The following is a 24,472-nucleotide window of genomic DNA, read 5'->3' on the forward strand; positions in this document are numbered from 1 at the left end:
CTCCCTGGGGAGTCAGAGAAAGTGGGCTTCCAAGCTGCTGCCGATGGGCTCCTGCCTCTGTGACTGAGCTAGCGCCTGGACCTCCCTGGATCTCCCTCAGTTTCTTCCTCCCTTCTCATCAATTCAAAGAGGCTCTGAGCAGTAGCCAGTTCCAAGCTGTTGGGTCCCAGGCCAAGTTCTGCCAGAGTTCTCTACTCAGGATGAACTGGGGAGAAGCTTGAAGAAATGGAGAGCAGTCTGGAGATCTCAGAGGAAGTGGGAAGCTGCTAATGGGATAAAGGGGGAAGTGAGTGATTGTTTGTTTGATGTGCCTCAAACCACCCCTAACCCTAAGCCTTCTGCCTTAATCATCCCTTTATTGAGGCACTGGGATGATTCTCTGCTCTTTAAAATCCCCCTGATTGCTGATGATCCATCAGGAACTTACAAAAGGAATCTTGCTTTACAATCTTGCTCAAATTAGGAGCCATTTATTAATGAAGAAATAAGCATACCAGGGAAATATCAATACCACCCCAGAAGAGATGCTGAATCAATTGGGCCCTGATTATGGCACCAGTGAAATAGTATTTCCAGTCAGTGCCGCATAACAGCCAGCGCTAAAATGTTTTCCAAACCCAGAACATTGTCACGACGGCTCCATTATTGTTCATGGGAACCAAACAGAACAGTCCTTTGGGGGAACAGTCCCATGGGGTCTCACGGGTAGCACGGGGCTTGCTTCTAGATGCTTCTTGCAGGAAGAGATGGTGAGAAGCAGAGGGTCTGGAGGAGAGCGACGATGGGAGAATTAATTCTACCGAGCTGGACGCTGCTCTGTGACCTTAGCTGAATTCCCAGTCGTTTCCTGCTTAACAGATCTGGTGATGCCTGCGCCCTCTGTCCTGGGACTTTGTCTTTTGGATTTCTTGATCACCCACAATATGCCCAGCGCTATGCTTGGCACTTGGGCACACAGATAAAGGGGAAAAGGGTCTGTCCTTAGAGGAAACAGAAACTTCAGTTGGTTGATACAGAATAGATGGAGGAGGATTTTCTTGGATAGTGGGCAGAAATAACCACTGGCAGGTCAGAAAAAGTCCCTGGACAAGGGGACCCTTCATTTGATTATCTGCCAGAAGTAGCCGCCATTTTGTTCATGTTATATTTGGACTTGATGTCTTTATGCAGGGACAGCTGGGAGCCAGCGCTGGTAGAACGCTGGATCTGCAGTCGGGAGGACCAGAATTCCAATATGGGAATCTGAGCAGATTGCATCACTTTTATCTACCTTGGTTTTCCCTTCTATAAAATAAGGGTCATCAAAATGCCTGCCCTCCCAGGTTTGCAGGGAGGACCAAGCGAGATGTTGCCTATAAAGCACTTTGCAAATCTAAAAGCACTTAGTGAATATTATTACTCATGTTGTGTTCAGCAGGAGGCAAGATGAGAACATTGAGGGGTAAGGGACTGTTTTTATTTTTGTCTTTAACCTCTCGAAAAAAAAAAATGACATAATTACAGCTCCTGATAAGGAGTAGGTACCTAGTAGCGGTTGGCTGGATGTCTGAATGAATTAGTTGGGAAAAGAGATGTTTTGACTCACCAGGAGGACACAGAGCAGCCATGTGACGGGTGCCTTTTAACCCTTGATCCATTGTCATGGAGGGAAGATGATTAATTGGTGCTTCCTGTGCTCCAACGGCAGAACTGGGAACAAAACCTGAAAGGGACAAAATGACAATTTGAGTTTCACGTCAGGAATGAGTGAACCAAGAGTGAGCCAGGAGCCTTGGGCCACGGAGAGCCCTGTCTAACTGAGCTCTTGCAGCCAAGGCTATGTCTTAAGCTGTTGGTGGTCCTTCCTTCTCAGAGGTGACATTGGAAAGGAGACAGCATGATAGGCAAGGAAGTGGGATTGCAGTGAGGGAGGAGGGTAGTTTCTTCTTCAGAGCCCCTGGGTCTTGTGGCCAGAGATAGGCCAGGATGACTGGAGATGGCACTGGATGCAATGAAAGACCTTGCTCTTTTTAAGTTAAGGGCTTTAACAGCTCTCACTTTGACTGGGGCAACACCCATTCAGTGATTAAGGTTAAGTAAGAAATGAAGCAAAATAAAAATTCTATCCTGAGGGAGAGACCCCCGAGATGACCAAAATAGAAGCAATTGTCAATTATACTCACTCTGAGTCTATCAGGACCTAAACGATGACTTGGACTGGGACATATTGTTGGCCAGTCAATAAGAAATACTCAAAGGAGAAACAAATAATATTTTTAAAGGTAAAAAAGAAAAAGAAGAAAAAAATCACTGTTGTTGATCAATACATTGAAAAAGTATGAAATAAGAGAGTCATAGGCATTGCACATCCCACCTCTCCAAAAGGGTACGGGAATGTCTTCTGGTTGGGAGTTAGGCTTGTCCTTTGCAATTTTACAACATTCATACTTGAGTTTTTTTGTTGTTTTGCTAGTGATGTAATTCTTTTCATTTGGGGACTATCTGCAATTGTGTTGATCTGTATCTTGTCATTGGATCCAGATGGCTCTGGAGGGGAAACTGAGGCAGGTGACCTTGCACAGCCCTTCCTCACTCAAATCCAATTCCCTTACATGTCATGGCATCCCCTCCCCATTGCTATCCTCCTCTTTGAGACTGAAGAACAAATAACAATCTGTGAGTAATGGTAGCTATGCCACTGGGAATCCAACTGACCAGTTCTGGTTGGGCAATGTAGCTCTCCCCTCTCTCTTTTCTTCTTTCTTCCCTTCCTTTTCCCCTCCTCTCGCTCTAACCACATAGAAAATCATCCTTACTGCAGGGGTTTTTCCCAAAGAAATACAAATTTTGATCACTAAAATTCCCAAGAAATCTTGGGGTTTATGGGCTAGATGTCTTTTTTAAAGACCATGCCTTAAACCCAACTCACACACTGAGTACAATATGGAGGGGATACTTTTCCAGGTATGTGTCAGATCTTACAGGCCACTGAAGCCCCTTCCACTCTGAAAATCTGTGATTTTGTATATTACGCAAGGCTTCGTCAAATAGATCCTTCTCGTAACTTCTGGGAAAAATATTTGGATCCTGAGAGGACCTGTGTGAAATTCTCTATTTCCTGAACAGATATTCAAATTGAAATAGAAATGTGGGGTAATAAAAACCTTGAAACCACCTAAAATGATCTTTTTAGTTCTAAAATGGAAGCAGTTGGTGATTACATCAGAGTCAGGTCCATTTGTTGGTGGGCAGGAAGACTACTACTGTTGCCGGAATATATGAAGGGGCAGCTTCTCTCCCTTTCAGTGTCTGTCCCCAGGCAGCTTACAAAAGCAGAATTAGCTCAGGTTTCTGGGCTGCTCTTTTTATTCTTTAAGACCTGAAGAGTGAACGCTATGAAAAGTTCCTGGGTTTCTTGAGGCACAGCGTGCACCAAATGGAAGAAAATGAACTAGCCACAGAGTGTATTTTTCTCTCAGTAACTTTCAAGTCTTTCTCTGTTCTCTAGGCTCCAAAACCAGGATCCTGTGAGTCAGAGGTTTGAGAAAGTAAAGGATCGTCCATGTGGTACCCCCAGTACCAGCAGAGTAACAAGGTAGAAGGGCACCTCATGGGAGAAATGCATCCAGAGACCAGGGCATTGCCTGGTTCTGACTCAGTCACTCAAGAAAAGTGAATCAAAGAGCACAACTATTTTGTGACATAATTGGAAGGTGAGACTGAATAACCATTGGGGGTCTTTGTGAATTCACTGTGGGAATATGGAATATTTTTGTCATAAAATTTTAAAGTATTTCTATAATAATAATAATAATAATTAGCATTTATAGAGCATCTACTCTGTACTATGCTAAGTGCTTTACAAAATTACCTCATTTGATGCTCAAAACAACACTGGGAGATTAGGTACTATTATCATCTCCCTTTTTAGAGTTGATGAAGATGAGACAAACAGAAATGACTTGCCCAAGGTGACACAGCTCGGAAGGGTATGAGGCTGCATTTGAACTCAGGTCTTCCCTGTCCATTGCACCACCTCCCTGCCTGCACCACATCTAATTCAAAGGCTGCTGGTGATCCATGCTTCCTGTAGATCTTGTTTCCTCACTTCCCAACCCAATAGACACTCGCCACTCTAGGGTACGGAATCACTGATTTATGTTCTTGTAAAGATGTCACTGGATTATGGCAGAGGCTTCATTCCACTTGTGGCATAGTTGAAAATGATTGGGGCTCGGAGAGAGGAACTGAGTGTGGATCACAACACAGCATCTTCACTTCTTTTGTTGTGGTTTGTTTGCATCTTGTTTCCTTTCTCATTCTTTTTTTTTTCTTGTTTGATCTGATTTTTCTTGTGCAGCAAGATAGTTATAGAAATATGCATACTTATACAGGATTTACATATATTTTTACCATGTTTAACATATATTTTTACCATATTTAATATCTAGGGGATGGGATAAGGGTATGAGGGGAAATTGGAACACAAAGTTTCACAAGGATCAATGGTGAAAAATTATCTTTGCATATGTTTTGGAAATAAAAAGCTTCAATAAAAAAAGAAAAGAAGGAAGAAGAAGAAAAAAAAGAAAATGGTTGGGACTGAGAGTCCATTTCCTTGAAGGAGGCAGTCTTTGGTCAAGCAATCCCCAGAATCTGGATTCATGTGGGTCAGATCTGTTCTTAGGGGTTAAGCCCTAAAGGTTCCCATTATCTTGGTCTCCTTGATTCCACCAAGAGTTTGCCATGGTTAAATATCCTGATATGCAGAATTATGAAGTTTAAACTTTAACAGCATTTTTAACTACACTAAGATTTTGTGAGAGACTCTGTATTTGTGTTCAAACTTCCACAAACACACGTTATGGGCCCCCAGCTCCCATTCAGGAATTTAAAATGCATATGGGTAGAGGGCAGCTTTTATTACAACTCAAAGAAAATCCAACTTATACAAGAAACTCATAAGAGCCCGGAGATAGGGTCAGAAAACACATCAAATACTCCAAAATGACTGACAAATTTCTTTGGGACTGCACACAAAATTCCAATAAATCCAGAGATTTCCCAAAGAGACCTCTTTAGCATGTGACTCTACTCCCCAGGGGAGAATCAGCATGCTTCCTGCTGTTTGTCTCATCCAGGAAAACAAAGGCACTTTGGGGCTGCCGGGTGGGCAGAGCTCCCCCCTATCCCCTGGCTTTCCTTGTTCTGGTGATTACTGAAACATCCAGGGCTGCAATGTCCTGGTCTCTGGATGCACTTTCTCCCATGAGGTATCCTTCTACCTTGTTACTCTGCCGGTGCTGGAGGTACCCCATGGACAATCCTTTTCTTTCTCTGATCAATATTCTTTTCCTTAGGGGTAAGGCCTCTGAGTTCCTTGACTTGCTATTACCTTTATGGCAATGCTCCAGGCTCGAGCTGACCAGGAAATCTCTCTTCTCTAGACAAAGGGTTCCTCTCTGAGTCACCCTGTTTAAGACGTAGAAATGTGTCCCTTTTCTTTGTAGGAAATTGGGGTTCCATTATACTGATGATGAGCTCCCTTTCTGGGTTAAATGGACATCCAAATATTCACCAAATCAGAAAAGATAAAAGAGAGGAATTATGGAGGACCTTAAATGCCCAATTTGCATTTTATTCTAGAAGAAATAGAAAAACCATGATGAGTGTGTGTGTGTGTGTGTGTGTGTGTGTGTGTGTATGCTGTCCCAAGACCTTCCAATTTTAGAGATTAAATTTTTTCTGATAAAGTTCTTGTCCATAGTGATTTTGAAAGAGTGGAGTTTCACATCCATAGCAAAACAATTGCCTAATCTTAAAATGATGAGGTAATAATTGATTAGGTACAAATTGCTTGAAAATTTACCATTAACCAATAGGATATTTTCCATAAATCATAACATGCAATTCACCATCAGCCAAGCCTGTTGCTTAAGTAAAAGTTCACTAGGTCAAGCCAGGTCCCTCCTTTCCCTCTTTGCCAGGGATATTGCCCTTGTTTTTGGACACCGCTCCAAGTGACATGTTGGAAGCTCACATTCATCTTCCTTCCATATATCTCAGCTACCCAAAGCAGGCATTGTCTCATTTCCTATTAGTAACAGGATATTTCCAATGTATTAACAAGGTTCGCCTTTGTTGTCTGCCATTGTACTAGCCCTAGAGGGGATGTTTCCCATTTCCATCTCAAGTGACTTCTTATTCACATTAGATTAAATTAATGTACACATTATCCCAATGAACATTTTATATTTCTTCAATTAAAATTCCCTACTCAAATTTATTGCTTTAATTGTGGAGAATATCAGGATGAAGACAACATGGCTGTTGAACACAGACATCTGGATTACTCCTTCCCTCTTTACTGGTGACAAGGAGGCGGGTCATCCCCTTGTACAAGCTGGTTAGGTCGAAATCCCAGCCCCAACCCTGAAAGCTCATCGGGATCATCAAGCGCAATAGATGCAAATAGACATAGCCCAGGAACTGAATCAACGGCCAACATGTAGCCAAACATAATATAAAGTCTTAAAACCAGAGGTTCTGTATGTGTTTGTCCCCAGGAGGGAAAAATGCATCTACTGTAGGGTTGGAAGAGAGCTAGGAGGTAAGCTGTAATTCCCCCATCTTGCAGATGAGGCAAGTGAGACCCATTTGTTCAAATTCATAGAAGCAGTTAGTCACAAATCGCAGATTAAAACTCCATCAATCAATCAATGAGAAAGCATCCATCAAGCCTCTACATTCCAAGTACTTTACTAGGCATGTGGACACAGCAAAAAAGAATGGGGCAACCAGTTCTTTCAGGGAGATGGCATTATTTTGGGAAACTAAATATGGACACAGGATGACATACAGAGTCAATAGGAGAATATTAAATACAAAATGGGGTTCCAGGAAAGGTTGGGGGCTCAAAGCAAGTCTTTGAAGGTGGTCCTTCAATGATAATTTGAAATGAGAAAAGGATTCTGGGAGATAGAGGGGAGGAAGGAACACATTATAGGTCTGAACTAGAACCAGCACAAAATATCACATGGGAAAGAAAAAGAAAAAAATGACAATTTGGTTGGATCATGGAGTGTAGGAAACAGGGAGGAACAAGCATTTATTTAAAAAAACAAAAAAAACAAAAAACAAAAAAAAACAACTACTATGTGCTAGCCATTGTGCCATATCTTTACAACTTACCTCATTTGATCGTATAATGCACTCTGGAAGGAAGATGCTATTATTTCACCGATGCAGGAGTGGAGGCAGACAAAAGTGAAATATGATTAGCCCAAGTCACCCAGACTTAAATAAGTGTCTGAGGTGGAATTTGAATGCAGGTATTCCTGTCTCTAAGGTCTATCCACTGAGCTTTCTAGCTGAAAGGGGGATGTACAATGAAGCTGGAATGATAAGTTTGTGATTTTTAAAAACCCAAGAAAACTCTTACGGAATTCTGGGTGCAATGGGGAAAACTTGACTCTCAGTCCAGTATTCTGTCCTTCAAAGCCCACTAGAGAAACTTCATCAGCCAAGATAAGAAGAGGCAATGAGAATTCCAAAAGATCTCTTCTCTTTGCTCATCTCCCCTCCCCCAGCCATCCCTTCTTTCTCATCTCTGCTTGTCATCAGGCAACATCCTTCTCCAAACAGGCCCAAATCCATACTGACATAACACCTTCAGATGACATCCACTTTCAGCTCTCTTGGATACATTATTTAAATCTTTCCCTCACATCTTTTTACATTTTCCAATAGAATATTAAAAACTTTATAAAGTGTGAAATTCTCCTCTCGCCCCACATATGCAAAATAGCGAATAAACATATATAACCCAACACAATCGAGTTTCATTTCAAAATGTGAAATTTGTCCTGGAGAAAAGCATGCAACTGACAGCCCAAGACAAAGAAGCCCTTTATGTGTGGTTAAGAACTTCAAAAAGTTTGTGCTTTTAACCCTCCTCCTCATCCCTTCTTTTGATAGGGCCAGCTATGGAAATGGGAGGTGGGGGGCTTCTTTCATGGCTCTCCTACCCAAACATTTGACAAGCGTTCATCTAAGAAAATCAAAATCTTCTTTTGGCAAACTAGACTCTCTTTAAGCCTATGGGCTGGTTTGGGAGTGTGGCAACAACCTCCATTCAAGCAAGAACCTAAAAATGAAAATATGGAAGAATAAAGTCCTTGGGATTGAGGGAGAAAGGGACAGAGACAGGGGAGCTATTTTCTAAGCGCCTATGTTTTGGTAGATAAAAGACTCACTCACAATGAACCTTCAACTTCCTGTGAAATGGGTTTTAGTGTGGCATGAGAGGTAGGGATGTGCAGATTCTGAAGAACGTGATACTTTGGGATATTCAGCCCATGGTAACTGAAGCCTTTATGTTCTTCCGTCAAAATCGAAAAATGAGTCTAGATTGTAGCGCCTAATCATGAGTAATTCTGGGCATTTTTCTATTTGTGAAAGTGGGAGACTAAAAAATCCTAGAATTGCTACTGCACAACTGAAACCCAATTTAGCCCACGCTGCAGCTAAAGATTGTAATCTAGTGACTTTCTCATTAATATAGTAACTTGTTGTATATTTTTCCTTGTGATGTAAAGTTGGCCGCCATTTTAGAAATAGGAAATGGGGGCATCCCTGCTTGAATTAGCCCTTTCCTTCCCTTGCTATTCATTAATAAATGTTTTTTTTTTCTTTTTGCTTTGTACAATCATACATTCTGATTGGCTTGATTCAAACACCATGATCTTGAACAGATACTTTATTAGACATGTCTCAAAATTGCCATCATTTTCAGGGAATCTGTGACTGAAGGAGAACTAAACTGTGTACTACATGTGATCAAAGAAGTAAGTTAAATGAGAGACTTTGGCTTGTCCAAGCCACACCCATCCCTCTTAAATAAATATAAAAATGAATGAATAAATAAAATCCAAGTACGACCATATCAGATAATATTGTGAAACATGTTAAGCATTGAGAATGATTTAGCTTATTTTTTATCATTAGTTTTTTATTATTATATATTGATGACATTCAAATTTCTAACCCATCTCCTGACACAGATCTACTCCTGTCCCATCTTTTATTAATAATAGATACTGTAAGTATTGAATTTGATGTAACTTTCAAAGCTCTTTCCTGTATTCCTAAACTTCTTACAACTTATTTGTCTCTGTTTCCTGGACTTCTCATTGTTCTTGGGAGAGGAAGGGGGATACAGGAGAGAAATAAACATTGATTAAGGACTGAGTGTGCATCTCATTTTTTCCTCACCACAATCCTAGGAGGTAGGCACTATTATTTTCCTCATGTTCAGATGTGGAAACAAAGTCAAACAGAGGTGGTGCTTCCTCAAAATTCCTCACAATGATCCATATCCACACTCTGTACTTTCATGGCCATCCCCCATTGCAGGAAAAAAATCTTTGCTCATCCCCCCAGGATTCCTTGGGCTTCCTTTAGGTACCATCCTCTCCAAGCACTTCTTCATCCCTTCTGACCTGTTGCCTTTTCTCTCTTGGTTATCTAAGCTTAAATCCTGCCCAGACACTTACTAGTCGGATGACCCTGAACATCTCTAACTTCTGTCTGCCTCAGTTCCTTCAGATGTTGTTAGGTTCTTACTAAGTGCTAATGAGATAACGATATATATATATATATATATATATATATATATATATATATATATATATATATCTATATATATATCTATCTATCTATATATATAGATATATAGATAGATATATAGATAGATAGATATAGATATAGATATAGATATAGATATATAGATATACATAGATATATATATGTTGGTATACTTATAGCATCTATTTGCCAGGATTGTTATGAGGCCCCAATGACGAAACACTTGTAAAATACTTAGAACAAAGCCTAGCTCAAAGAAAGCACTTTAAAATGACAGTTATTACGATAACTATTGTTACTACCACTGCTGCTCTCTCTCCCCCATTGTGTCTGCTCGCTGAGCATATGGATTGCCTTTTTGTTTTTGTCATATCCCTAAGTTTAACAGAGTACTTGACACATAGTAACAGGTGCTCAATGCATTTTAATTGAAGTTATACCATGATTTAGTGGAGAAAACTGGAGCCAAAAAACCATGACATGACTTGTTCAGGGTCACATGGTTGGTAAATGGCAGAGCTGGGATTTTCCCACAATACCACATTGCCTCACTTCCTTCATTAGGACATTTCTCAGATTAGTCTAACCCAAATGTTCTTTGTCATATTCCAAAGGCCTACAGCTTGTGCAGAAATCATCCTCCAATTATGTCCACAAATGTGCATGTGACACAAACCTTGTTGGAGGGAACTGTGATTTCCAGCATCATAGAATGATGGATTCAGAGCTGGAAGATAACTTAGAGTTTCTCTAGTTGAATTTCTACTTCTCTACCAAATATAATAGGTTGTGTTGGTCACACAGTTCATCTTAAGCAAATCCTTCATGAATAAAGAAGGAAAGAAGATGGGAAGCAAAAATGGAGAGAGGAAAGGAAAGATGAGGGGAAGAAGGGAGGAAGGAAAGAAGGAAGGAAGGAAGAATAGAAGAAGGTGGACCACTTCTTTGTTGGGTCTCACATAGGACCTAGCAGAATGCTTTGGCGGGTCTCAGTAAATGTTGGTTGATTGGTTATTCTCTCAAAAAATCTCTAGTCTACATTCCTAGACTAGACCAGGCTAACATGAAATGAAAAGAGGTGACATGAGGTAAGAAATACAAGAACTACTAAGAAAGAGATGAGAACTATAAGAACTGCAAAGGAAGATTCCTCCAGGGAATCGAGGAGGTGATGAAGAAAGAGAGTTCCTGCAGGGGGGGATGGCCATGAAAGTACCCAGTGTGGATATGGATCATTGTGAGGAATTTTAAGGAAACACAACCTCTGTTTGACTTAGTTTTCTCATCTACAAATGAGGGTGATAATAGCACTCATCTTATAGGATTGTGGTCAGGAAAAAACCGAGACACTACTGAGTACCCACAATCTGAAATGAGTCTAGAAAAGGGCAGCAAGATGATGGGAAAGAGCCAGATTAATAGATGATACACACACACACACACACACACACACACACACACACACACACACAGAAGCAGGTATAAAACACTTATATTTATATCTGGGGATATTACAATGAACAGAAAGATGGACTTTGAATCAGGAAAACCAGAGTTCAAACCCTGCCTCAGACACTTACTGGCTGTGTGAACAGAAGCAAGTTATGTACGCTCTGTTTTCCTCAGTTTCCTTATCTGTAAAATGGAAATAATTTCACCAGGCTTTCATGATTGTGAGGATCAAATGAGCTAATGCTTATGAAGCACTTAACACAGTTCCTAAACAAAGCTGACACTCTAAATGTTAGCTCTTGTTATTATTAACGGCTAGATTACGAGATGCTGTGGGGATCAGATGGAAGAGTATAGGGCCGGCTTCTTCTACCTTCCTGAGCTAGAGAAATGCAAGGTATCATCCCCACTCCTATTCCTACTGTTACTATTAGTGGGGTCTTTTTTATAGATGTGGGATTCACTGATTACCTCTGAACTCCTTCCCAATTTAAAGTTTCCATAACCCTGATATTAAAACAAAAGAACATACACAGATTAAGCATGGACTAGTGACTGTAGTTTATGCAAATATGAAGGAAATGAGCATGAACTTCTCCATTAATGTTAATCCTATATAATGACAATGCAGTTGTGTGGAATTACCCTGGATGTTGAGTTGGAAAAGGCAAACCTGAATTTGCCCCCCCCCCCCCCCCCCCCCCGCCATTGGTCTCCAGCACTGATTTGCTTTATAATCCCTTACCCTCCTCTTTCCCAGGTGGACCGGGCAGAGCAGAACTTCTTCCATGGGCCTTCCAAAGGGCCATCAGGAGGCATAGGATTGTCCCAGAGAGTGGTGGGGGGAGGTGGGGTCAACCAGAGACAGCAGAGGCTGCAGAACCTCTTGGCTTGTTCTGAAATTTCACTTCCCGAAGGCCCGTCTGGGAGTCCCTTACGTTGGCCCGTTCTCTCGGCTTTGTCCTGGTTTTAAACCTCCTGCTTTTACCAAACTGAGCCAGGCGCGGTGGGCTAAGCGGAGCCCTCCAGGGAAGTGCTCAAGGATGACTTGGCATTGGAGGAGAGCATTTTTCAAGCATGAGTTATCCCAGACCCCTAAAAGCATCCCACTTCTCTTTGTCATTAGCGAGCACCAGGAGACGCGGGCCGTAGAAGATGCTGGCTGTGGCAATGTGGCAGTAACGGGGCCGCTTTATCTCGCTGAGGATTTCATTCCACATCTGCACCTTTTCACTGGCCTGGGTACCACAGACACCATCTCTGCTCCCCCTCCCCTAGTGCCTCAGTAAACAGTCTTTGATCGTTGATATTTAAAAATAAATTTAAAAATAATAATCGCATCGCCCTTCCTCTAATCAGTCCTGCCGACCCAGCTTCACCCCAAGTCAGCAGTGGAAGCCCTGGCAAAGGGTAGGGGGGCTGGGACTAACTCTACTTGTTTGGAAGATTCACCAATTACCCAAGATCACCTCCACACCACAAGGTGGCATCAGAGTAGAGATTTCAGGATTTAAAAAAAGGATTCAATCCGCCCTTAGTTTCCTGACCTAATCCCAAACCAAGCCTCAGCTGAGGCAAAGTTTCCACAGAATTTTATGAGTTTTCTCTTCCATTTGTCAGAGTAATATTTACATACATGTCTAAAGTCCTCCCATTTTTGGCAAAGAAGTGGGTTTGAACCCGTGAAGGCTGGCTGACATTCACCATCACTGTGCTGGATCCCTCAGGGCTCTCCTTAAACCCAAGGCCAATCACCAAGGACGACTTGGAGAACAGACGATGGAAGCCCATGCTTGTAGCCTCTGAAGGAGCATGTCCAATGGGTACAGCGGGCAAAAAGTCCCAGATTCCTCCGTTTTCTCATTGCACCTAGAGAAAGACAGACTCAAGTCTGGAGCTCCCTGGCAAGTCCTCATGAATTAATGCAAATGATGAGATGCAACGGTGTGACAAATTTATCAAAATAATTGCTACAGACAGATCATTTGACAGATTCTGTACAAGCTTCCAAAACAACACAATCCAGACAAGTCCATCTCGGAATGCTTTTGGCTTCTGTGTTCTGGAAGGGTCCCCTCTGATTATATATTTTCTTCCTAAAAGTTTCCCCTTGGGACGATAGCCTGTCTTGGCCAATCAAGAATGGTTAACAGCCCTAGGAGGAGCTGCCTACAGGTTGACAAGCAAACTGGTCAAATATCTCAATGTAATCTCCCAGGTAACTGGATGTCACCGCTTTAATCATCCCCAGGAAGTTTTCCTGAGGGTCTTGCAAAGATCCCAGGAAGCTTATGAAAATATAAAATCATTTAGGTCAAAGGGAAAGATCAGCTGGGCCATAAAAAATTCTCCTCTTTGAATTTTCCATTAAAGATGGAATTATTTTAAAGAGATTAAAATGGTGAAATTCATAGCTCATTCATTTCAATGATTTCTAGAGGTGAAAACATTTCTCAATTTAAAAAGGCATTCCCTCAACCGTGTAAAACAAACCCAACTCTTGCTCTTCGAACCAAAATGGAATTACACAGACAAAACATGTAGGAAGCTTGCTAATTAACGGAGAGCCTTCTGCCTCCAATCTGATTTTTGTGACTTTCCAGATAAAGCTGTTTCCTCGACTACCGTTCCAACTGCTAGTCCGTGGGGTGTTGAGCCCCCTTAGAAGGAAAACTCCTTGAGGGTAGAACGCGACTTCTGCAGTTCTGAGACATACTTAAATGGTTATCCATTTCCCCCATCCATTTATTCAAGAGATATTTAGTATACAGGCGATGGAATGGGCTTGGAAGGCCACCCAGGCTACACCTGAACCAAATCCCCCAACGCCCTCTGTTCCTCACTCTTTCCCCCCAATATTCAACAAGATGGCTTGGGGTATTGTGGGGCTTGATGCAATTAGCACAATGTCACATGCAAACAGGAGCATCTGGAGGACCCCTCCCTCTCTGGGGAATCTAACTTCCATTTGGACTCTTTGTTGGCCATCCTCCATGACAGCAGTGAACACATTTGGCAAGCATATGTCTCCTTGTTTTACGCCTCACTAGTTATGGAGAATCAGAGCATTGGTAAACAAAGTTACCTCTAGGGCAGCCTTGGTGAAGGGATATTGGGAGACGGGGAGGTGCCCTGGGAAAAGAAGCAGAACCAGGGGCCGGGAGCTCGGGTTCGAACCCCAGCTCTCCCACTTACTCACCGCCTGTACAAATGTGGGCACGGTCACGGCTGAGGGCCTCGTTCCTGCGCTGAATGATTTGGCAGGAGACTCTCTGAGAGTCTGTTTAGCTCCAGCCTCCGGTTCCCTGAGAGCAGGACCACAATGCAGTGCCAGAGACACCTCGTCCGAGCACAAAGACGGCCAGGGCTGCTTTGGGTTGCCCAAGGTGGAATTCTGGGCACTGAATCCCAATGGTCTCAGAGGCATGTGATCCACAGGGTGCCCTGGCACACGTCCCGTGATCGCATTTCTGCAAATCCTTCACCCCCTCACATCTGAGGACCAGGATCATGGAACCAGGTTCCTGTAAAGGAACTGGAGGGATATGCTACTAAACTGAGGCAGCAGAAAAGCATTCAGGATGCTCATGCTCTGAATAGGACGGATGTGATGGAGCAGGAAGAGGGAAAGCAGAGGGGCAGAGGTCTGGACCGTACCTCTAGATGCTCGAAAAGGGGGAGGGAACAAGAAAATATTATTCACAAGATGCCTGGGACTGCCCTTCACAAATATGATCTCATCTGATCCTCACAACTCTGCAAGATAGGGGATGCTGTTACCCTCATGGTACAATTGAGGAAACTGAGGTAAACAGAGAGTAAGTGATTTAATCATCATCACAAAGGGAATAATTCTAGAAGGCTTTGGAGATGGGATAATAATCATGGCAGCTAACATCATAAAGTGGTTTTTAGTGCCAGATATTGTGCTAAATGCTATCACCTGATCCTCACAACAACCCTGAGAGGGAACTGCCAGCACTCTCCCACTTTACATGGGATAACCCTGAGTCAAACAAGAGGAGGGACTTGCCCTGGACCACATGGTAATGTGCTTCTGAGGCAGTATTTGAACCCAGGTCTGCCTGACACGGCCTCCTCCTCTCCACATGCTCTCTGTGGAGAAAATGACCAAGAATTGCAGAAATTAAGAAGGTTCAGTTGGGTTTGGAGAACAAATTCTCCCTAGGGAGAGTGTGAGCTCCTGTGTGTGAAGAATGACTCTCTTTATATAACATTATCAGAACTTAGTGATGAGGCAAAGCATCCATCAAATGCTCTTTTAGCTGGTCCGGGGTTCAAGGTTTCTTTCTTTTTTTAAGGAAGCTTGTCCAATGCCCTGGTCTCTACTGCTGCTGCTGCTGCTGCTACTATGCTATCCCCACCATCACCACCACCAACATCACTACTACTGTGGTCACTGCTTCCGCTGTTGTTGTGACCACTACAACCACCACCATCACTACCACTTCTGCTACCGTTGCTGTTGCTTCTGCTCTTACTGTCTCTCCTTCTCCTCCACTTCTCCTTCTTCTTCTTCCTTCTTGTTTTTGTTCTTCCTCTTTCTTCTTCTTTTTCTTTCTTCTGTTTCCTTTTTTTCTTCTTCCTCTTTCTTCTTTGTTTTGTTCTTCTTCTTTTTCATTCTTGTTCTTTTTCCTCTTCCTCCTTCTTCCTCCTCCACCTTCTTCCTCCTACTTCTTCTTTTTCTTCTTGTTTTTGCTATTCCTGTTCTTTTTATCCTCCTCCTCCTTCTCCTCCTCTTTCTCCTCCTCTCTCTTTCTCCTCCTTCTCTTTCTTTCTCCTTCTCCTTCTTCTGCTGCTCTGCTGCTGCTACTTTAACCATCACTAATAACACTTTAAGATTTATCAACCATTTTTCAAATATTATCTTATTTACCCCAAACTTTGGAAGGTAGAAATTACTGTTATTGCTATTTTATGGATGAGGAAACTGAAGCAAACTCTGGTTAAGTGACTTGACCAGGGTCACCCATCTGGGAAGGGTCTCAGGGGTCTCTCCAAGTCCAGGTGCTGTGCTGTCAGCCCTGGCCGCTCTGCTCTCCCCTCTAGCTCACACCTGTCAGGTTGCACCTGGGGAGATGGCGTCCCTTTACAATTCTCAGTTGCCTGGGAGGTGCCCAAGTATCAGAGGAGCTAAATTCAATGAGAATTTGGCAGATCTCTGTGCCAGAGGCCTGATGACTTTGCAAATGGCCCAGAGGTAGACTCTCCCCACAATTCTGGTCCTTTCCAATTTGGGAACCCTTTCTTCATTATGTACATTGTATGAAGGTTGGGGACTTCCCTTCCCTCTGCACCCACAAGTTGGCTCTCGGTGTCTGCTCCCCTTAACGAGTCACAATGCTGGATAGCATGTTTGTCGGTACCCATGTGGAGCTGGCACTGTATCAGTCGAGCCAATATTAGACTGAATTAAGGAATTGTTCTCTCCTCCACCTGAATGTCCTCTGCTTCACTCGTGCCGTCTCTTTGACCAGAACTTCAGGAGGTCGCTTGTCCCCTGACCTGTGTAAGCCCCCTGGAAGCCATCACCAGCACTTGATATGACAGGGGATATTTGAGGGCTCAGGCTGCCGAGGCTGAGTTCTGAATCTCACTGAGCCCCCCCAAGTTGCCGGAAGTCCCCAGTCACATTCCCCCTTCCTTAGCTACTCCCCTGAGTGGTCCCGTGGCTTCTGCTGGCTCCGGGCTCTGATCCGAGCATTCCAAGGAGCCCAGCTCGTCCACTAATGGCAGCCCCAGAACGGGGGCCAAGTCTTGTACCTTCTCCAGTTTCTGCTTTAGGGATGACGTGAGGAAATATGAGCCCATGTTCTGATTCCCTTATCTAAGGCGAAGCCTTTTGAATGATTTGGGAGCTGGAAAAAGCAGACCCTGTCTTCTCTGAGACTCCCAAACAGGCTCCGAAGGATGGCTCAGAAGGCGAGTCGAGATTAATCAGGCTCCCTCTGCCTGGGAGACTTTGAGGCCCATGACCACAGGCCCCACTTTGAGTTGGCTCATTGCTGGAAGGAGCCCCATTTACCGAGAGGGTTTGATATATTTGAATAAACTCTTCAGAATGAAACTGGATATTTGGCAAAAGGGGAAATATATTATGTGGCATTCTCATCTCCCTTCCCTCCCTTCCCCTTAAGGTTATTTTTATTGCACGCCAACACACATACGTGCACACAGACATCCCCCATGCACCTAGGAACATTTCAGGTCACGGGAGGGTTTTTAGGCACTCTCTCTCTTTCTTTCCCAGTAGGGTTATTTCTCGTCAGACCAGTCGCTAGTTGATACGTACCAGTGTCGCTCACCTGAGCTGGAGGAGCCCAAGAGTCTTGTCCTTCACCCTCAAGTTCTCCCATTGGTTTGCAGAAGGATTCCACGTGTCCTCCTTCCATCTGCGTACTGTGATTATTCATCCAGGGCAAAGGTCCTGTATTTCTTGGCATCCCCTACACTGCCATGTATAAATCATGATAAAGGAGGATTGCTCTGTAGGGCCCACTGATGGTTTCAATTTGGCCAATGAAGAGCTGGATTTTTTTTAAAAGTTTAATTTAAAGCCCAGTCTGTTTGGTACAAATAAGATGGCTGCAGTTGTGGGCTTCCCAGCCGATGAAAATAATCACAGGAATAAAATGTGAACCCAGCTCCAAAGTGGATCCTCACTCCACTAGCTAATGCCTCAGTAAGTCTGTGTTGTACATCCTTTTATAGCCAATTAAGAAGATGTTTTATTTCCCTCATTAATGGGGAAGCTCCCAGTCACCATGTTGAATCAATAAGGATGAGTTTGCACATCCTGTGAGAAGCCTTTCCTGGGGGCAAGCAGAGCATTTGTCATCTTTATAATAAAGCTTTCCAATTTCTCTGATTAATATTTAAAAGAAATAACATGACCTGAGGAATATATATAATACCCTCATTCGAAGACACGCCACACTCCACCACTCACTTGGGTTTTCGGGCTAATGCGCCATCCTTCCCACATACATCCGCTCCCCTTGGAATTGGTCTCAGGCACATTTTCTTCTGCAGTATCTTCTCCTACCTCCTGCCCATCTCACAGCATCACTGAATCCTAAATTGGAAGATGAGAGAGAGTTGGGGATCTTTGAGTCCAAATCCCTCATTTTATAGATGGAGAAAATGACATCGGGAGACTCTCTCAATTGGAGGATCAAAGATTGGGGGCGAGAAGGGATCTCAGGAGTCACCCAGTTCAACTCGTACCTGAACAAGAACCCCTTTGGCCACAGGCGGTTAGCTTGGGCTTGATGATCTTTTGGGGAGTAGATCTCACTGTTGGGATTTTTGTTTGTTTATACCCACATACTAAATCTTTTCAGCACCTTTCCATTAATTTTCATTCTGCCCTCTAAAGTCAAACTGAGTAATTTTATCCTTCTAAATAAAAGTCATTGAAATACTTGAAAATGCTCTCTGAGAGACCCCCACATCTCTCCAGACTGTATTTTACGTAACTCAACGTCTGATATGAGATGGATCATCCGCCCTCCCAAATTTTATGGTACAATGGAAAGAGCCTTGGTCCAAGGGTACTGGACCTCCATTTAGATATCCCCTTGGATACATGTATTCCTTTGGAAACTCAATTTTCATTGGTCTATGTTGCAATGAAAATTTCAATGAGTTGCCTCTGAGGTTCACTCTTAGCTCATCCAGATCTATAATATGACACCATTTGGTGTGGAATGAGCTTCTCTTCTGTTTCAATCTGAAGACAAGTTTTGTCCATTCTGCTTCTACCATATGTCTCCTCTTCACATAGCCACTGTCCAATAATTGGCAATCATTACCTCTTACTGGGATTATTGCAGAGAACTATGGTTAGGAGCTCCAGCAGAGTACAAATAATGTGTGGTGCAGACAACTTGCTTAACTGGGGATAAGAGAAGGCTTGAAACTTAATGGTACCTCTTGCCCTATTTATGGCGTGATCATCAGGAAATCACTCTGCCTCTCTGTGCCTCAGTTTTCTCCTTTAAAAGATAGGAATAATAATTCCTCTAATAACTATTCATCCTTCCTGAGTCTGATAAAGTTCAAAGTTAAAACTTTTGCAAACTTAAAAGGGATAGAAATGTCATTCACTATTCTCTTCACACACATATATCTCTATCTTCTCTAATGATTGAATTAACAATTGGTTAACTATATGCTTCTGATCTAAGCCAGGGGCTTTCCTAAGATAGCTGTATTTTAGAATTAGGTTTCAAACAATTTGAAGCAATTATGTGATCCTGAAGGAGAGAGAGAGAGAGAGAGAGAGAGAGAGAGAGAGAGAGAGAGAGAGAGAGAGAGAGAGAGAAGAGAGAGAGAGAGAGAGAGAGAGAGAAAGAGAGAGAGACAGAGAGAGAGAGAGAGAGAGAGAGAAAGAGAGAGAGACAGAGAGAGAAAGAGATAGAGAGAGACAGAGAGAGACAGAAAGAGAGAAAGAAAGAGATAGAGAGAGAGACAGAGAGAGAGAGAGACAGAGAGAGACAGAGACAGAGAGACAGAGACAGAGACAGACAGAGACAGAGAGAAACAGAGAGACAGAGAGAGACAGAGAGACAGAAAGACATAAAGAAAAAGAGGGAACAAAGAGAAAGGAGGATAGAGACAGAGAAAGAAAAAAAAGAGATGAACAAAGGCAAAGAGAAAGAAAGAGAGACTCCTCTTTTCCCCTTTCAATCATGTCCTTGCCTCCATCTGTGTGATAAATAAAACAACAAATATGGTGTTTTGTTGTGGCTGCATTTCAATGAAATAGAATTTTTTTTAAGGAAGTGTGTCAACCAATGGTGAGAAGTGTCGACTAATTTGACTCAAGTTAGACCCATGTCCAGAACTGTCAGCTCAAGTTCCCCCCTGACACTTGGTGCTATGAGCAGAGCAGCCATGGGTTAAACACACCCCCACCTTTAAAGGATGCCCAGTTTCACATCAGAGATAAGTCATACCCACAAATAGCTGAAGATCATGTTTCTCTGGGGAAAGAACATACCAGATGACTGGAATTTAGAAGAATCAAATATTTTAGAGAATCCTGAGCTTAAATAAGAGCCCATGTGTCATAATGGAGGACGTCCAGGGTTGGAAGACAGAAATATTGGGTTAAAAGAACAGCCCTACAAAGTTGTTGTTTGTTCTTTCTTTTCAAAGAAAACCAATATTCTATGATCTTGATGTCTTGATGTGTGTGTGAGTCAACTGGATTTAAGTGAAACAAAGCTGCATAGTCATCAGTCGCCCAAAGCAGATCTCAAACTGTATTATAAAGTCATAATCATCAAAACGATCAGGTTGTGGCTAAGCAACAGAATCGTGGATCAGTGGAATGGATGAGGCTCACCAAAGAAGCCATAAATGCCCAAATTAATCTATTCTTTGATAAACCCAAAGACATGACTTAGAGCAGCAGCATATGGTTATCTAGTTGTTAAGCAATCATTAGATGGAGGTATGTGTGTGGAGAGAGTAAGAAATGATATTTCTATACTTTAAAGTTGACAAAACATCAAGGTTACAAAACAAGGTTTGAACTTCATTAAACTTTGGGAGGGACAAATACTTATAAGAATTATTATTCCTATTTTACAAAGGATGAAATTGACGTGCAGAGAAGTAGAGTGATTTCCTGATGATTCCAACAGTGATAGGGCAAAAATCTATATCAAAGAACTCACTATTTGACAAAATCTTTTGGGAAAATGAGGTATAGATCAACATTTCATATGAAATTAAGATCAAAATGGGTATGTGGTTTAGACATAAAGGGATATAAAAGCAAATTAAGAGAACAAGGTATATTTAACATGGCAAGTGCCTGTGAAAAAGGAAAGATTTATTACTAAGCAAGAGGTAGAGACCATTATAAAAAATAAAATATATATTTTGGATGGCATTAAATTAAAAATATTTTGCACAAACAAAACCATTGTAGCCAAGATTAGAAGGAAAGCAGGAAATGGGATTTTTTTAACAGCCAATATCTGTGCTAAAGGCCCCATTTCTCAAATATTTAGAGAACTGAGTGAAATTTATAAAAAATTATGAGTTATTCCCCAATGGGGCACTAATGCCCTGATGAAGGAACTGTGAACTGGTCTAAGCATTCTGGAGAGCAATGCTTAAAGGCTTATAAAACTGTATATACCCACTGACCCAACAATACCATTACTGGCTCTATATCTCAAAGAGAGCAAAGAAAAAGGAAAAAGACCTATATGCACAAAAATATTGATAATAGCAAAGAATTGAAATGGTTCATGAGTTTAAAATGTCTGAACAAGTTGTGGTATATGATTGTAATGGAATACTGTTGTGCTATAAGAAAGAGGAAGAGGATAATTTCAGAAAAAACTGGAAAGACTTAAGTGAAGTGAGTAGAATGAGGTGACAATTCTACACAGATAACAACATGTGACAAACACAAATCCAGGAAAATCTTGTATATTGCAAAGCCAACAAACAAAAGAAACATAATAAAAGTAAATCCATCTACATAGTATGAGGAGAGGAAATGAATGACTGAGACTTATTTGCTCTAAGGATGAGTCAAAACTATTTTGGCTTAAATGCAGAGCAAAATATGAAAGACAAAGAGGGAACAAAACGAAAACAATTATTTGCCTAATTATGCCAGCAATGTATTTCCATTCTCCCCATCATGAGTGACCTTGGTCAATGTCCTTGCAGAAATCCCCTACGGAGTCCATCCAAGAACATGCTTGGCATCTTCCTCTGCATCTCCTGACAAAGAACAGTGTTCAATAGAGCCCAAGGACGATTCAGTTTATTCCTTGCTCTTTCTACATGAGGCCATGTTGCCGCATTTTATGTTCATATACAGGACGCTCCATTTTCTGCCTCTAGAACTTTGCCCTGCCCATCTCCCATGGAGAAATATATTCTGTCGTCACTTCTACCTTATAGCATGTCTTACTTCTGTCTACATGTATCAAGGTTCATCTAAAAGCATTTTATATTAATCTTTTATAGATACATACATCTCTACAGATGCATAAAATACGTGTACATATATACATACACACAATTATGTGTTCTGCTTTGATGAAATTCAATTTATTAAGAGCAATTGGTTGATTTCCACCTCTATACAGAATGGTACAAGAAAAAAAAAACTTCAATATTAGAGTTAGGGACCTCAGGTGCTTAGCACTTCTGTGATCTTGAACAAACACTTAAACTCTTGGGACTTCAGTGTCCTCAGCTGTACTGAGGTTGGGTTTTTTTAAAAATAGCTTTTTATTGACAAAACATATGCATGGATAATTTTACAACATTGATCCTTGACAAAATTTCTGTTCCACCCCCTCCCCTAGATGGCAAGTAGTCCCATACATGTTAAATATATTAAAGTATATGTTAAATAAAATATATGTATATATATATATTTATATTTATACAGTTATCTTTTTCTATAAGAAAAATCAGATTTAGAAAGAAGGTAAAAATAACCTGGGAAGAAAAACAAAAATGCAAGCAAACAATAACAGTTAAGAGTGTAAATGTTATGTGGTAGTCCACGCTCATTTCCCAGTGTTCTTTCGCTGGCTGTAGAGGGTTCTGTTCATCACTGATTTGGATCCTCGCATTGCCAAAGATATCCACTTAGATCAGATCCTCATACAGTATTGTTGTTGAAGTGTATAACTATCTCCTGGTTTTGCTCATTTCACTTAGCATCAGTTCATATAAGTCTCTCCAGGCCTCTCTGAAATCCTCCTACTGGTCATTTCTTTCAGAACAATAATATTCCATAACATTCATATACCATAATTTATTCAGCCATTCTCCAATTGATGGACATCCATTCAATTTCCAGTTTCTGGACACTACAAAAAGGGCTGCCACAAACATTTTGCCACATACAGGTTTCTTTCCATTCTTTAATATCTCTTTGGGATATAAGGAAACATTGGGTTTGATGACATCCAAGGTTTTTTAACTATCTCTAGATCAGCAATTTTATGTCCTCTCTTCACTGGAAAGATTGATATTTTGAAAATCATGAGCCTTTTCTCCTTCTCCTTCCCTCTTCCAAAGAATAAACTTCGGAGAATTAATGGCACTACATGATTTCCCAAAAGCCATCCAAAGTGTTTTCTGTCTTCAGTTCAGTTCTGACCATATCCAGTTTCTGTAATTTGTTTAATATCCTAGCCATGTAATTCTTCATCTACTTAGTTTTCCCCATATGAATAGTTAGGTTGAAATGTTTTCAACGATTATGGATCACATTCAGGAAGCTCTGTTATGATCAGGGAATTGATGTAATCAGCATAATGTCATCTACAACAGGAAAACCTGGAGAGTATCCCTTCTACAGAGAATCCACCCCAAATGTTCTTAGGGACTATTTGTGTCTGACCTGTGTCTGAGCATTTCGAGCCCATGTTGGTCTGATCAACCACAGACAGACGCACTGTAATTCAACACTAACATAGTGATGTCATTTTGGTCCTCCTGGAGAACAAAAAACAACCAACCAACCGACCGACACTGACGTGGATATATAGGTTGGAAAATTTACCACTTTGTCATTCCCTTGTAATTCCGAATCTATATGATTTGGCTTTATCAATATTTCTAGTTATTTTGGGACCCTAAATGTGAGAATTCTTTTCCAATTGTATTTAATAAAATCTTGAATGTGTCTTCCTAGATTAGCACCCCTATATCTAGGGTATTTTTGGTGCGTTTAAATGTGATATGTTTTTTGTATCTCCTGGTTTTTATCAGTAATATAAAGGAATTTGAGTTTGCAGAGTTGCTTTGTGTGCTGATATGATTCTGAAGCTAGTAAATGTTTTTCTTAGCTTTCACACTGCTCATTCTCTATAGCAGTATCTAGGCAAATCAGGACATTGTTGAAAATAGAGAAAATGTTAACTCTTCTTTGTGTTTGAATATTTCCTTTTTTCCCTTGTAATTGTTAAAGCTCACATTCCTACTACATTATCAAATAATGGTGGAAGTGGCATCTGTATCTCATTGAGAAATTGTGAAGGTTTTCTCCATTGATAATCCTGGATACATTTAGTTTTCATATATCCTTTCCATCATATCAAGAAATGATCCTTTCATTCTTAGTTTTTAGAATCATTTTAACATAAATCAGTACTCTACTTTACCAAAACTTTTTTTTGTTGTTATACAATCATCAGGTTTGAGGCATATTTCCACAAGAGATATTATATAGTAGAGCTTTTCTGCTCAGTTACCCAATTAATTGAAATGGACAGAGAATTCTAGATCTCACTGAATTTGGTTGTTGGGTACCAAAAAATAATTTTATTTAATACAAAACAATGTTCTCTTTTATTTCCTATAACAAAGGGCCATTTATTTA

General features: G+C 41.3%; 1 long non-coding RNA gene across 1 annotated transcript in view; it reads right to left on the reverse strand.

Moving 5' to 3' along the window:
* Positions 1-454: 454 nt before the first annotated feature.
* Positions 455-24,472, reverse strand: part of LOC141553855 (uncharacterized) — a 32,165-nt gene continuing 8,147 nt past the window's right edge. The window contains exons 2-5 of the long non-coding RNA XR_012485691.1: positions 18,047-18,172; positions 11,205-11,259; positions 1,586-1,702; positions 455-980 (exon numbers count right to left, since the gene is read on the reverse strand). This is a non-coding gene — a long non-coding RNA (uncharacterized LOC141553855). The remainder of the gene's footprint in view (positions 981-1,585; positions 1,703-11,204; positions 11,260-18,046; positions 18,173-24,472) is intronic.

Source organism: Sminthopsis crassicaudata, chromosome 2, assembly GCF_048593235.1.
Source record: "Sminthopsis crassicaudata isolate SCR6 chromosome 2, ASM4859323v1, whole genome shotgun sequence".
Lineage (NCBI taxonomy): Eukaryota > Metazoa > Chordata > Mammalia > Dasyuromorphia > Dasyuridae > Sminthopsis > Sminthopsis crassicaudata.